This window comes from Artibeus jamaicensis, unplaced genomic scaffold (assembly GCF_021234435.1).
Source record: "Artibeus jamaicensis isolate MK-2021 breed Jamaican fruit bat unplaced genomic scaffold, CSHL_Jam_final scaffold_369, whole genome shotgun sequence".
Lineage (NCBI taxonomy): Eukaryota > Metazoa > Chordata > Mammalia > Chiroptera > Phyllostomidae > Artibeus > Artibeus jamaicensis.
The window spans coordinates 22,189,378-22,204,765 of NW_026522042.1; positions in this window are offsets into that span (position 1 = coordinate 22,189,378).

The window sequence follows — 15,388 nt, forward strand, 5'->3', positions numbered from 1 at the left end:
CATGTTTCTCGTTCGGACTGAAAAATGCTTACTGCAGCTGTATCAACCCTTCACCTCTTTTACTGGAGGGGTTGTATTTCAGTCTGGAGTTTATGGCATATAGAAAAGCCTATCTAGAAGTGACAGACATATCAGATGGTTTTAGAATGTGTGCGTGATGCAGTGGTTGAATGAGATTTTGGGTTGTTTTCTTTGAGAGAGCCTGAGCTTGCTCTAGGCACAAAATGTCAGGGACAGTTGTATATCTACGATTAATGGAAAATTAAAGCTGACTCCTACTGTCCACCAAAAATTATAATCTCTTCATTGTAGAATATATGTATTGCTTGTAAATGGCTAACTGAACCAGGACTAGTTTATCCAGCCCTCACTTTATCCTCCTCACATTCTTGCATCTAGATGGGGCTAAGGGACTAGTCTGCTGTAAGGAAACATTTGCACAAGTGGTGTGTTTCACTCCTAAGCTGAGACTGATGGGAAATACTAGTCCCAGGCACCCTCACTTCACGCTCCATCAGCAGAGTGTTCATGCATAAAAGCACCTGCTAGAGCAGAGTTCACACCTCCCTTCTTTGCTGAAAACCTAGAGAACCACATAGGACTGTAATCTGGATGATAATCAAATGACCACTATGTTAAACCATTGAAATGCTGGCATCTCTTTTCACAGTAGCTAGCATTGCATAAATTATATAATGATTGCAATGATGGTACTTAATATTTTGGTTTTATATTTTTCATATAATAGCAAGAATCTATATTATAATTTTACCAGTCCTATCAATATACAGTGTTAGGCTAACCCTAAATAAAGCAGGTATTCTGGTCAGCATAATAGGCATTTTTTAAAGAGTTATAATGTTTTTGTGTATAAGTGTGTGGATACGTCCAGGAAGAGTATCTTATTGTTCTTTACTGCATGTCAAAATTGGCATACATATAAGTGTTTTCATTGTTGATACTTAATTTGAAGATATTTGGCTGATCACTGTGATAAGTTAAATTTCACTGTGACTTTGGTACAAGAGAACAATACACATATGCAGCCACCTTATGAATGGTAGCAACTATTAAAATTTTATTTGGTTCTTGAGTGTCTGAATGTTATTAAATTAGGGAGTTCTTAGCTATTATTTATAGGAATCATAATCAGTCAAGTGAACACAGATGACTTAACAGTTATCTTTTGAATTTTTGTAGTTCAGAATTTATCTCTGCAAAATATCCAGGCAAAATTATGTCAGTCACAATACTTTTTGTGATATCTTCACAAAAGTCACTATGAATGCCTCTATCTATCTCTCCATTATTTGCCTATTATCTATAATCTATCTTTATATTCTGTTCTGTGAGTTTAAGGAATATCACTTCACTTTAGATATTATGATACTTTATATTTCACAGACATATATGTAAATATGATACAATATTTTTATATTTTATATTGTATAAACAAAAAGAGTTATAAAACTATATAGAATAATACATGTGTACCTAGATAGACACTAAATTAGGCACAGGGTAAAATTTTCAGTTTCCTTGTCTCAAGAAGAATCACCTTCAACAAAGAAAAAAATCAATTGGTCTTCGTACTTAAGCTCAGGTTTACACAGTTCTGTGCAACCGAACATTTACCACCAGTCACACAGATTAAAAGTTGAAGACATTTGAAAAGAAAACATTTCTGAGAAAAGAATAACATAGATAAATTGGTTCACTGATATTTAATAGACTAGAAACTGAAATCTTGACTTTAAACTTCTGAGACTAATCATATAAGTACAACTGAGCTAGACATCTAAATTTTATTTTATTTTCTTACTTCTCAATCTATTAACCTTTTGATTGGCAAGCAATCAACAATTTTTCTCTTATTTTTGTTTAATCATGTTTATAGTTTTAAACATGTGTTTATTTTTAGTGATCTTTCATTTGGCTTACTCTGAGGAAAATAGAGTCAGAGAAGGTTGTATCTATCTTCTCAATTTTTAACTGTCATGAACATGTTATTATCCATTAAAGCAAGGTAGACATAAAAATTTAAGAAGCTCTTTAGAGAGTATACAATTAAATTTATTTCTTCTTCTTCAAGTATAGTACTATGAGTCTATTGTTAACTACACTCTCCATGTCCAAGGAGAAACATGAAAAAGGAAGAGTTATTTCAAGGATATAGCCATGATCCAGAGGATAAGCCCGAGAACCACAGGAGACAGTTACTAGACCCGGAAGGAAACAGCACTGTTAGCCTGATTTTAACACTGTCTAGCAAGCGACTCCTTTTTTCCTTTCATTGTTTCCAATTCTGAAAGGGAACTGCCTATAGCTTGTATCCAATACTTCTTACACCACAGTATTTTGGGAGCTGATAACTTGTTTTCTAGTTTTATAGCCCACAGATGGAGTAAAGTTTTGTTTCAAGGGATAATCATAGTTTGGACCATGCATGTTGCCGTAATGGTTTGAGACTTTTTGGTATGTTGTGATGGGATGAATGCTTTTTATATGTAAATGTCTTCAGAGGCCAGAAGGCATCCCCAAATGTGTCCACATTCTAATTTCCCGAACCTGTGAATATGTTACCTCATGGGTCACAAAAAATTTTGAGAATATAATTAAGTTCAGAATCTTGAGAGGCCGAGATTATTCTGGATGGTGCTGTGGGCCAAATAAAACTGTAAGTGCCTTTATAAGAAAGAGGGATTCAGGAAGGTGGGATAAGTAGCCATTAGCAAGAAGGTACAAAGGAAATGCAAGAAAACAAATACTTCCCTAGAGTATCCCGAAAAAATGCAGTCTTGCGTATATCTTGATTTTACAACTTCTAACCCTCAGAATTGTTAGATAATATATTTGTATTGTTTAAAGCCTCAATTTTTATGGTGATTTTATAGTAGCAATAGGAAACTATCAGGTTTAAGAGATATTTCTTGCTTCAAAACTATAAACATTATTCCTTTAATGAATAATCCAGATAATAAACTGTAGCCTACAGATAATAAACTAGGCTATAGATAATAAACTGTAGCCTAGACAGCTTATTGTTTTATATTCAAGTATATTATCTACCTCAAATTATACAGAAAATCAAATGATCCAGCATTATATTACTTCTTTACTCAACTGCAATAGTGACTTAATTGGGAACAAGTTACTAAATATTGCTGATGTGTTTCTGGACTTTGTGTTATTTTATTGGTCCATACTTTTTTCCTTACATTGTATTAATTAATATCAGCTAGTCTCTGATAGGAATTGTTTTCCAGTTTTTATTTTATGACTCACATTTGTCTTTGTTATCCTAAGGCCTTTGCATTTCCATATTATTTATATATACATATGCATAAAATGGGAGAAATAGAGAGTTTTCCAAAATTACAGCCTAATCCAAGACACTTCAAAATACTCTTCTTGAGACATAAAGTTCTGCAATACAGAAGAAATGATCAGCAAAGAAGATGGTAAACAAGTGGCCGATTATAAGTAAATATTGACTGTATTAAACAACAATATATAAAAACAAGATAAAACTAAAATTTATCACAATGATAGCATACACATTGGGGGAGGTAATCTAAGTAAGTTAAATATTCTAGGTTGGCTGGTGGATCTACTGCTAGAGATTATGAATCCTTGATCATTTGATATGCTAAGCATACCTATTAATATTTATAGGCTAAATAAAATACTAATAAGAGAAGGCTTCTTCTCTTTTAGAAGTAGAGTTTAACAAGTAGAGTTTAAAACTTAATGTAAATAATAATTCAAATAAAGGTAATAAAAGAGAAAGATAAATAAGAAGATGAAATAAAACAAAAAGAAAGTAGAAAATATAATATATGAAAAAATAAAATAAGATGAATGGCCTAAATCCATAGGTGATTGACACCTGGTGAGCATTAATCTAGGCTATAGTAAGTAACTTTTGGTTTAAACCTCACATATTTTTTAATAATGTGGTTCCTCGACAAAATATTACACATTCTCTAGACCTCAGAGTCTATTAGTTAAGCCTCTGATGTAAAAAATACCTTTTCTGATATACATTAGATATAATATTGTAGCCAACAGTTTATTTTTTTCTTAGTAGTCCAATAGTTATAGTATTTTTGTTTGTTCCATATCTGGTGACTCGTATAAATCTTTAGATATTAAGAAGAAAAACAAACTTTACTAGTTAGAAAACAATGTTGTGAGTACAAAGCCTCATGAAAACACAGAAAAATACATCAAAATAATATCCTGTCTTAAAAACAAAGCAAACACAAAACCTAAAATCAAACTGGAAAAGTAAAGTGAATGCATTATAAAATAGAGATATGCTATGTTATCAGAATTCTATTATACAAAAGACCCTAAATATTACCTAGCCCAATATTATTGTTTAGGTGCTTATGGTAACTTCTATTACCTAAATGCAAAGTATACAACACATCATAAGTTGCAAGTTTTATGGCCATATTGAGATAAATCTTTTTGAAATATAGTTGGCAAGAATTAGGTCAAACATTAAAACACCATGTATTTTACTTTATAAGACCTTTAAGGACTAGGACAAATGTTTTTGAATTTCTAGCACATTTGCTCATATAAAATGTTTTATAGATATATACACTTGTTTAGTAAAAATATGCTTATCATCATAGATCCAAATAATAAGTTTCAAATCAGATTTTCAATTGAAATTCTTAAGATGTTACACAGTGATTCTCAAAAGTTTTTTTTTTCTGAATTGATTAGAACATAAAACATTGCAAAGCATGTAAAATGCCTGATCTACTTTCTCTGGTGGACACTGATATGTCTCCAGACAAAAAATTTTAACTTTCAAATTTATGGAATAATCTTTAATATAAACACAAATACAAAACATCACATAAGTGTGGTGAATGAAAAGTGAATATATACAAGTATACCAATGCTTCTTGAAGTTAAATAAATTGTTGAGTAGTATCAAAATTGTATCAATTTTGTTTAAAAATGTCTCTCTTATTTTAAAGAGAGGTGAAGGGAGGGAGAGAAGGAGAGAATCATCAGTGTGGAGAGAAACATTAATTGGTTAATTGCCTTCTGTAAGTGCCCTGACTAGGGACAGTACCTACAACCCAGTCATATGTCCTGACTGGGAATTGAACCAGTGACAGTCCAGTTTTCGCAGGACTATGCCCAACCAACTGAGCCACACGGACCTTAGAAAAATATGTGTCATTATTTTAACCAACATGTTTTGGTAGATGAAACACTGTATAATTTTGTGAGAATAATCAAATCAAGGCTCATGTAAAATTCAATTGATTGTAAGGAGCTGTGAGCTTCAATTTATGTCCCTCTCGATACCCACAGTTTGTTTTACCATCAAGGGAGCTATTCTGTACTTGAATGTGTGAAACACCCACATATGTTAATGCCTATGAAATTAATTTCAGTCTCTGTCATCACAATATCCCATTTGATTTTTTGACAGAGAAAACAACATATGCTGTAGCATTGTTTTCCTGGTTAATCTGGCTTCTTCTATGTGTTAGGTTCCTTTCTTCACACATTCATGGCTCCTGAAATATTCAATTGAGTTATACAAAGCTTAAGAAAGCAAAAAGTGTATGTATTTCAAATTTGTTTCCATAGAACTGCTAACAATGAAAATTGTCTAGTTTCCCCTTAGATTTGCTCATCAATATTTTTTCCAATGAAATTAGTAATGACGGAGAGATTCAAAATGGCAGAGGAGCAAGTTACAATAACCTCCACCCATGACTAATCTGAAATTACAACTAAACTGTAGAGAAATCATCTAGAATGACCAACTGAGCACTAGCTGGAGAGAAGCTTTATAACCAAGGACAGACAGAGAAAACCACTTCGCCACAACATGACTGGTGCAAATTGTGGGGGAAATGTAAGAGGATTGGCTGGGCTCCCACGGGTGGCAGCTGAAGTTCCAGAGGGATGTTTCCGTGGCCAGGGAGTTCCCCCTGAGAAGTGTTGGTCTAAACCCTAAGCTGGGCTCCACAGCCTACCCTGGTGCAAATTGTGGGGGAAATGTAAGAGGATTGGCTGGGCTCCCACGGGTGGCAGCTGAAGTTCCAGAGGGATGTTTCCGTGGCCAGGGAGTTCCCCCTGAGAAGTGTTGGTCTAAACCCTAAGCTGGGCTCCACAGCCTACCATATCGGAGCCAGAAAAGAACCCAGATAATACCCAGCTGTGAAAAGCAGCAGGGTTTCTGTCTTCCAGGGAGAGACAGCTAGAGACCCTTGCTGTCTCTAGCTGAGAACTCCTTAAAGGGTCAATGCACAAAATTTCATTTGTAGCCAGTCATCTGCACTCTGGAAGAGGGAAGGCAGAGTGGACTAGAAATGTTTGAGGAGAATCTAAGTTTGCTGGTTTGGGGGAGAGAAATGATGGAACGGCCACCAGGATCCCTGTGATGATCCCCATACTGCAGAAGACGTCTCCTCCAAGTGGCATCAGCCTGAGGGGAATCAATAGCCCTGCCCACAGGAATTACTTTGCTGTACTCTGTGGTGATTAAGCCTGACTGCTTATTGCAGAATGATTATATAAAAACAAATCACTTCGGTGGATAATTATTTCAGTATCCAAGGCAAAAAAATACAAAGATGTTGCCAATATGGGGAGAGGAAGAAACAGACCCTAAATGAAAGAACAAGAGAATTCTCCAGAAGAACTAGATTAAATGGAGATAAGCAATTTTTTATAGAGAGAGTTTAGAGTAATGATTATAAGGATACTCAACAGCATGAAAAAAGACATACAAACAAACAAAAAAGAGATCAATCAAAATAAGAAATTCAATATTTGAGATAAATAATACTCTAGAATGAATAAGCAGTAGGTTAGATGAAGCAAAGGATCAAATCAGTGTTTTGGAAAAACAGATACAAAAAACAATCAGGCACAGCAGCAAAAAGAAAAACAAATTAAAAATGAGGATTTTACAAACATTTTCGACAATATGAAGTATAACATCAGTATCACGGGAATACCAAGAAGAGAGGACAGCAAGCAAAGGAGCAAGAACCTAAATACTTACCTAAACTCATGAAGAAATAATGACTAAATACTTACCTAATCTCATGAAGGAAAAAGTCACACAAGTCCAGGAAGTTCAGAGAGTTCCCCAAATTGTTGGAACCAAAAAGGACTACACTGAGACACATCATAATGAAAATTGCAAAGCTTAAAGACAAGGAGTGAATACTAAAAGCCTCAAGGCAAAAGCAAGTAGTTACCTACAAGGGAGTACTAATTACACTGGCATCTGATTACTCAACGAAAACATTTCAAGCCAGAGCAGGGTGTTGCAAAATATTCAAGGTGATGAAAAGCAAGGACCTACAATCAAGGCTACTTTACTCAGCAAGGCTATTATTTAAATTTGAAAGAGAAATAAGAAGTTTGACAGACAAGAAAAAGCTTAAGGACTTAGTTAACACCAAACCAGTACTGCAACAAATGTTAAAGGCCTTGCTTTAAGAAGAAGAAAAAAAAGAGAAAGGGAAAAAAAGAGGAAAACTGTCTAACAATAAAATGACACTACTTAAGTATCTTTCAATAATTACCTTAAATGTAAATGGCTTAAATTCTCCAAAGGAAAGACAGAGTAGCTGAATGGATAAGAAAACAAGCCCCATAAGTGTGTTGCCTCCAAGAGACCCATCTCAGATCAAAAGGACACACAGACTAAAAGTAAAGGGTTGGAAAAAGATATTTCATGCAAATGGGAAAAAAAGCTGGGGTAGCAGTATTTACCGTATTTTGTTGTATATAATGTGTGTCCATGTTTTAGTACTAATTCCCACATATAATTTGCATTAAATGTGGGAATTAGTACTATCCACATATAATGTCTATCCTTATTTTTCTCCCAAAAATTTGAACAAAAAAGTAAGCATTATTCATGGCAAACTAAAGTATATCTGACAAAATTATCTTTAAAACCAAGGCTATAGTAAGAGACAAAGAAGGACAGTACACCGTGATAAATCGAGTAATCCAACAAGAGGATATAACCCTAGTAAACACTGAGGTACCCAACATAGGAGCACCTAAATACGTAAAGAAAATCTTGATGGACATAAAAGGAGAGAGATCAACAAAAATACAGTCATAGTTGAGAATTTTAACACTTCAGTGACTTCAAAGGATATATCTTCCAGGCAGAAAATCAACAAGGAGAGAGTGGCCTTAAATGACACAGTAGATCAAATGAATTTAATTGATATTTTCAGAGGATTCAATTCCAAAGCACAGAATATATATACTTTTCAAATGCATATGAAACGTTTTTTAGGATAGGCCACATGCTAGGACATAAAACAAGTCTCAATAAACTTAAGAAGATTGAAATTGTATCAAGCATCTTTTCTGAACACAATGTTATGAAACTGGAAATCAATCACAAGAAGAACACTGAAAACACACAAAGACACAGGAGCTCAATAATATGTTATTAAACAATGAATAGGTCAACAACGAGATCAAGAAAAAAACAAAAGATAAATCAAAACAAATGAAAATGAGGATACAACAATCCAAAATCTGTGGGACACTGGGAAAGCAATCCTAAGAGGAAAATTTACAGCATTGAAGGTTTATCTCAAAAACCAAGAAAGAGCTCAAATAAACAATATAACTTTACTTAGAGGAATTCAAGAAGGAAAATGAACAAAGCACAAAGTGAGTATAAGGAAGAAAATAATTAAGATCAGAGTAGAAATAAATAAAATAGAATCTAAAAAAAAGATAAATGAATCCAAGAGCTGGTACTTTGAGAAGATAAACAAGATTTACAAACTCTAACCAGACTCATTAAGAAAGAAAAAAAGAAAGGACCCAAATAAATAAAATCAGAAGTGAAAGAAGACTAATAACAACTGACACCAGAGAGGTACAAAGAATTCTAAGAAAATATTATGACAATTATATGCCAACAAACTAGAAAACTGAATAAAATAGATTAATTCCTGGAATCATACAATCTTCAAAAAATAAATGTGGAAACTCAAAAAATCTGAATAGAAAAATTATACCTAATGAAATTGAACCAATAATAATAATAATAAAAAAACCTCTCTACAAATAAAACCCCTGGACTAGAAGGCTTCACAGGTGAATTTTATCAAGCATTCCAAGAAGAACTAACACCTCTTCTCAAACTACTTCATAAAGTTGAAGAGGGGGAACCAACCAAATTCATTTTACAAAACCAGCATTATTCTAACTCAAAAACCAGATAAACACACTACAAAGAAAGAAAATTATACACCAATATCCCTGATGATATAGGTGCTAAAATCCTCAGCAAAATATTAGCAAAAAATACAGCAATGCATCAAAAATATCATACACCATGATCAAGCGGGGTTTATTCTGGGAATGCAACATTGATACAACTTTTGTAAATCAGTAATTGTGATTCATGACATAAACAAAATAAAGGATAAAAACCACATGATTATATCAATAAATGCATAAAAAGCATATGGTAAAACTCAGCACCTATTTATAATAGAGTGGGAATAGAGGGAACATATCCAAACATAACAAGGGCCATATATGACAAGCCCGCTGCCAGCATCATACTCAATGGAAAAAAAACTACAAGTGTTCCCCTTAAGACTGGGAACACAGGGATATCCACTTTTACTTCTTTTATTCAGCATAGTGCTAGAAGTTCTAGCCACAGCAATAAGACAAAAATAAATAAATAAAAGGCATCCAAATTAAAAAAGAAGTAAAACCATCTTTATTTGCAGATACATGATATTGTACGTAGAGTACCCCGAAGATGTGACCAAGAAACTAGTAAAACTAATAAATGAATTCAGCAAAGTAGCAGGATACAATTCCAATGACATATTTCACAGAACTAGAACAAATATTTCAAAAATTTATATGGAATCACAAATGGTCCCTCATGATAACAGTGATTTTGAGAAAGAACAACAAAGGGTTTTCAGGAACATGTATAAAGGACACATGGACAAAACCAAGAGGGGGTAAGTTTGAGGGTGGAAGTGGGGAGGACTGGGGTAGAGGGGAGTGGTGGGGAGGTAATGGAGACAATTGTATTTGAACAACAATAAAAATGTGAAAAAAACAAGTACCTAAATATGAATAGATAATTAAATTTTAAAAAGAACAAAACTGGAAAAATCATTGTATCTACCCAAACTATACTACAAAGCCATATAATTAAAACAGGCAAAATAATTTTATGCCAGCCTGATACTGGCATAAAAAACAGACACATAGATAAATCGAACAGAGTAGAGAGCCCAAAAATAAACCCACACCTTTACAGTCAATTAATATTGGACAGAGAAAACAAGCATGTACAATGGGCTACAGATAGTTTATTCAATAAGTTGTGTTGTGAAAATTGGACAGATGAGTACAGAAAAATGAAACTAGACCATCTTATCATAAAATATATGAGAATAAATTCAAAATGGATCAAAGACTTAAATGTTATACCCAAAACCATAAACATCCCAGAAGAAAACATAGGCAGCAGAATCTTGGACATTGCTCGCAGAAACTTTTTATTGGATATATCTCCCCAAGCAAGAGAAATAAAAGAAAAATAAACAAATGGGACTTCATCAAACTAATTTTTTTGTACAGCAAAGAAAATTGTCAACAAAATAAGAAGACAAAACAGAAAATGAGAGAACATGATCGTCAATACATCAGATAAGGGGTTAATAACCAAAATTTGTAAATTACAAAACTCAACACCAGAAAAACAAACAACCCAATTAAAAAATGATTAAAGGATCTAAATATATGCTTCTCCAAAGAGGATGTACAGATGATCGATAGACACATGAAAATATACTCAATGTCACTAATCATCAGAGTAATGCAAATTAAAACCACAGTGAGATATTATGTCACAGTCAGAATGGTTATCATCAGTAAATCAAAAAACAAGTGTTGGTTGTTGGCAAGAATGTGGAGAAAAGAAAACATTTTTGAACTGTTAGTAGAAATGCAGACTGATGCAACCACTATGGATATCAGTATGGAAATACTTTTAAAAATTAAAAATGGATCTGTTTTTTGACCCAGTAATCCTACTTCTGGATATATACCAGAAGGAACCCAAAGAACTTATTTGAAAGAACATAAGCATCTCTATGTTCATTGCAAAGTTATTTACAAATGCCAAGATAGGGAAGCAACTGAAGTGTCCATTAACAGATGAGTGGATAAAACAACTATGGGACATTTATGCAATGGAATTCTACTCAGCCATAAATAAACAAACATATATTGCACTTGGAAACAGTATGGATGGATGTGGAGAATATTATGCTAGGTAAAATAAGCCAGTCAGGGAAAGACAAATACCAAATAAGTTCACTCATATGTGGAATCTAATGAACAAACTGAAATAGCAAGCAAAACAAAAACAGACTCATAGATAGAGAAAAAATGACAGCTACTGGGGGTGGTTCAGAGGTTGAAGGACTGAGCAAAAGAGAATAAGGACTCATTGACATGAACTGTGTGCTGATCTCTGGGGGAAGAGTGCATAAGGGGACTAAATGGTAATGGAAAAATATAATAAAGTTTAATTTTTTTAAAAAAAGGAAATCATAGGGAACAGAAAATACATGTAAAGTATTTCCTGAAAGATCATTGTATCAGTGGACCCAAACACTTCATACTGGTATTGTTCAAAGGCCAACTATATATGTAATCACAAGTAGATTGTTAAATGAATGTTAAACTGTAACTTTTAATAATGCAAAATGAAAATTTTAAGTAATTATGTCTGATTAATTTTTATAATGCCCAATATATTTGGATTTAGAGGCTTGGAATAAGATTTTCCTCCTATAAATACTGTTATAAAAGTTGTTTATCAGGTGAAAAAAAAGAAATTAACAAAGATGTGTTTTAACTGTGACTTAATATCTTTATATTAATTGGAAATGAATTACATTTGGTTATATTCTTCATTGTCATTAACCCTTAAATTTCAGTATTATAATGTCATATAAAATTAGTGTTATTTATATTTAAAATATAATGTAGACCTTGATTAATGCTATACTGATTTAAATACTTTCCTACACACGATTTTCATAGACGACAGTGAAAAAAATTTTATAGACAACATAAAAACAAAGTACACACCTGTCTTCATTACCAAACAGACTAAAGAAAAAAAATGAAATAGGAAAAATAACTTTTACAATATTAGGCACAATAATTTGTGCCTGTTTTAGCTTTGTATCTCAAATAAGATGATAAAACTATGTATTTCCATTGCCATCAATTTTTGGTCAACTTGAAATGCCTTATTTAACATTGCCATATATCCAAATTTAATTTATCTACATGAGCAAATTTGGATATTATCTTTAAAAATCATTTTCTGTCCCATTCTTTTGTTCTGAACCCCATGTCTTCCATGTGGTCTTTTAGGTCTGTGAGTTCTGCATCCTCTGATTCAACCAACCACAGAATGAAAATATTTTTTTAAGTTATGTTGCTGCTTATATGTAGTTACACCTATGAATGTCTGTACTTAAATGCATGGATTTTTTCATTTGCCATCATTCTCTTATTCTTTAAACAATTATTACTTAAGAAAATAATAAAAATAACCAACCAAGAAAGCCTGCTTAAATATAGTGCATGCTGGAGGTCAGAATAATGAAAATGCAATATTTTATATCTGACCCTACAACAATTTTCTCACCATTTTTTGTATCTGCAGAAATCCAGAGATAATCTTAAAAAGATGATCTAACATCCAACAGTCAGATTCATGTAATAGCTGCTTGTTGGAGATAAGGGTTTTACGTGTAACCTTCCTGCAGATGAAAGCTGGAGAACCTATCAGTACATAGCAATAAATGAGCAAAGAATACTTCATCCACACTGTTCACTGGCAAATGTAGATTCTGTTAAGAATTATAAATTTAAAGTACAAAAAAGAGAATTTAAATATCATTTAAGCCTATAAAAGATAGTCTTTTAACTAACAAGTGAAAAGTTTACTCTGAGAAGTTATTTTCTTCTATAAAACAACTAGGAAATGTTTTGTCTGTTTTTTCTAACAATAACTTAAAAAACAAAATGAACAAAACAAGTGTATTTTATACATGAGTCCTACAAAATCATAAGTAATTGAGAGAGAGTATGAGTTACCATTTTTTACAAGATTTACTTATTTATTTTTAGACAGAGGAGAAGGGAGAGAGAAAGCGAGGAAAACATCAGTGTGTAGTTGCCTCTCATGCACCCCCTACTAGGGAGCTGGCCTGCAACCCAGGCATATCCCCTGACTGGGAATGGAACCAGTCCCCTTTGGGAATGGATCCAATGAGTTCACAGGCCAGCACTCAATCCACTGAGCCACACCAGCCAGAGTGTTACCATTTTTGATACACATACAAAATGTTGTTCATGTGTAGAGACCACCAAACCACTTTGGCATATTGTCAATTAACACAGACTTGCAGCTCAGTGTTGACAGACCCAAACTCTGGAGTCCAGTGGCCAGGTTCAAATCCTGGCTCTGTCATGTGTCAGCTGCATGAAGCCTTCAGTAAGCCACTTTACTTTGAGTCTGAAGAGAATTCAATTAATGAATATGTCAATAATACAAGGTCTATCCAGAAAAAGTCCAACCATTGTTAGTATAACAAGAACAGTTTGTGCAACATCAACATAACCTGGCAGCCAAGGAGTGTGGACTAGAATGTGCATGCATGGACAATGATGACTTCACTGTACTAGTCAGTGCAGACGGTAGATGCTGTTCAGTGAGCATGTGCACTGTGTGATCATTGCATTCTAAATGACAGTGAGTACAGCAATAAATCAACATCAAATTTTGTGTTAAAGTTGAACACACCTCTGCAGAAACTATTAAGATGATTCCAATACAGCTATGGGAAACTGGTGATTGGCAGCTTCATCGTGATAATGCATGCATCACATCTTGCGCAGTTTTTTTTTGTGAAACATCAAATCACTCAGGTGACTCAGCCCCACTGCAGTGCAGATTTGGTACCCTGAGACTTCTGGCTTTTCCCAAAACTAAAATCACTTTTGAACAGGAAGAGATCCAGACTGTCAAGTTTCGAGAAAATAAGACAGGACAACTAATGGCAATTAGGAGAACTGTGTGACTACTTTGAAGGGGATTAAGGTATTATTGTCCGATATACAATGTCTCTTGTATGTTGTATTTTTACCAGTAAATGTCTCTATTTTTCATATTACATAGGTGATGACCTTCTGCACAGTCCTTGTATTAAACTTTGAACTGTAAAATTGAAGCTATTTCCTTTTCTATGTGTTATGGTATTATTTACTAGATTTATTCATTATCATGGGTTAACCAAAACTTTGGTGAGTTCTCCAACCATCAGCTGGGATATACATAGGAACACAGCCATGAGAAGGAAGAAGTATGGGTCTCCAAAAGTAAGTTCTTCAAATGTTTTCAGTGATAACACCTAATCTGCTTATGTGATATTCATCCATTTACTTGTCTTTCTATAAAATAAATCAGTCATGTTCACAAAATATTTTGACCCGAGTTACAACCCTCTCCCAAAGCAGTCTCTTTGATAGTCTGTAATGTCTTTGAAAATACATTGATGACCATGATCATTTGCCTTTGCCACCAAGATACAAAAAAATTGTGCAGATCACAGGAAATTTTATACCCACAGAAGAATCTAAAGGCAATTTGTAATATTATGCTTTCTTTTGTTTGTTTGAATAAGTTACCAATGATTTTCTGTTTTGCTTTGTTTGTATAAGCCTAGGACTCATATTTAGCCATACACTAGTTTTACTTATTGTGTACATATTCCTTTTATCATATTTGTCTTGATGATTATTGTCAATGGCATATTCATGGCACTTTCCATATTGTGTATTATTTATTCCTTGTCCTTCAGAATTCTTCCTACTGAGTAATTTGTTTCATTTAATCATTTTTCATCAGTAATTTATTTTACTTTCAATATAACCATAATCATAGGCTTCTTCTTAGTGCTTTCATCCCTGTCACTGCAGCTGCACTTTTCAAAAATGATGGAACAAATAATTTCTGCCAAGTCTCTCAAACATTAGCAAAACACAGCAAGCACTCTAAGGAATAACAAACAGTTAGTTGGCTGAGACAAAAATGACAATGAAACATCACTAATATTTGTCAGTCGTGCATAGAAAACAATATTTTGTTCTAAAACTAAGCTTGGTTTGAATGTAGAAGAGTAAGTAAAGTATATGTTTAGAAATCATGGGGGTGTCCACCCTGTTATTTATGTATTATCTATGCTCTATGATCTCTTTCTCCCTCCCTCCTTCCATTCATCCAGCTACCTGCCTG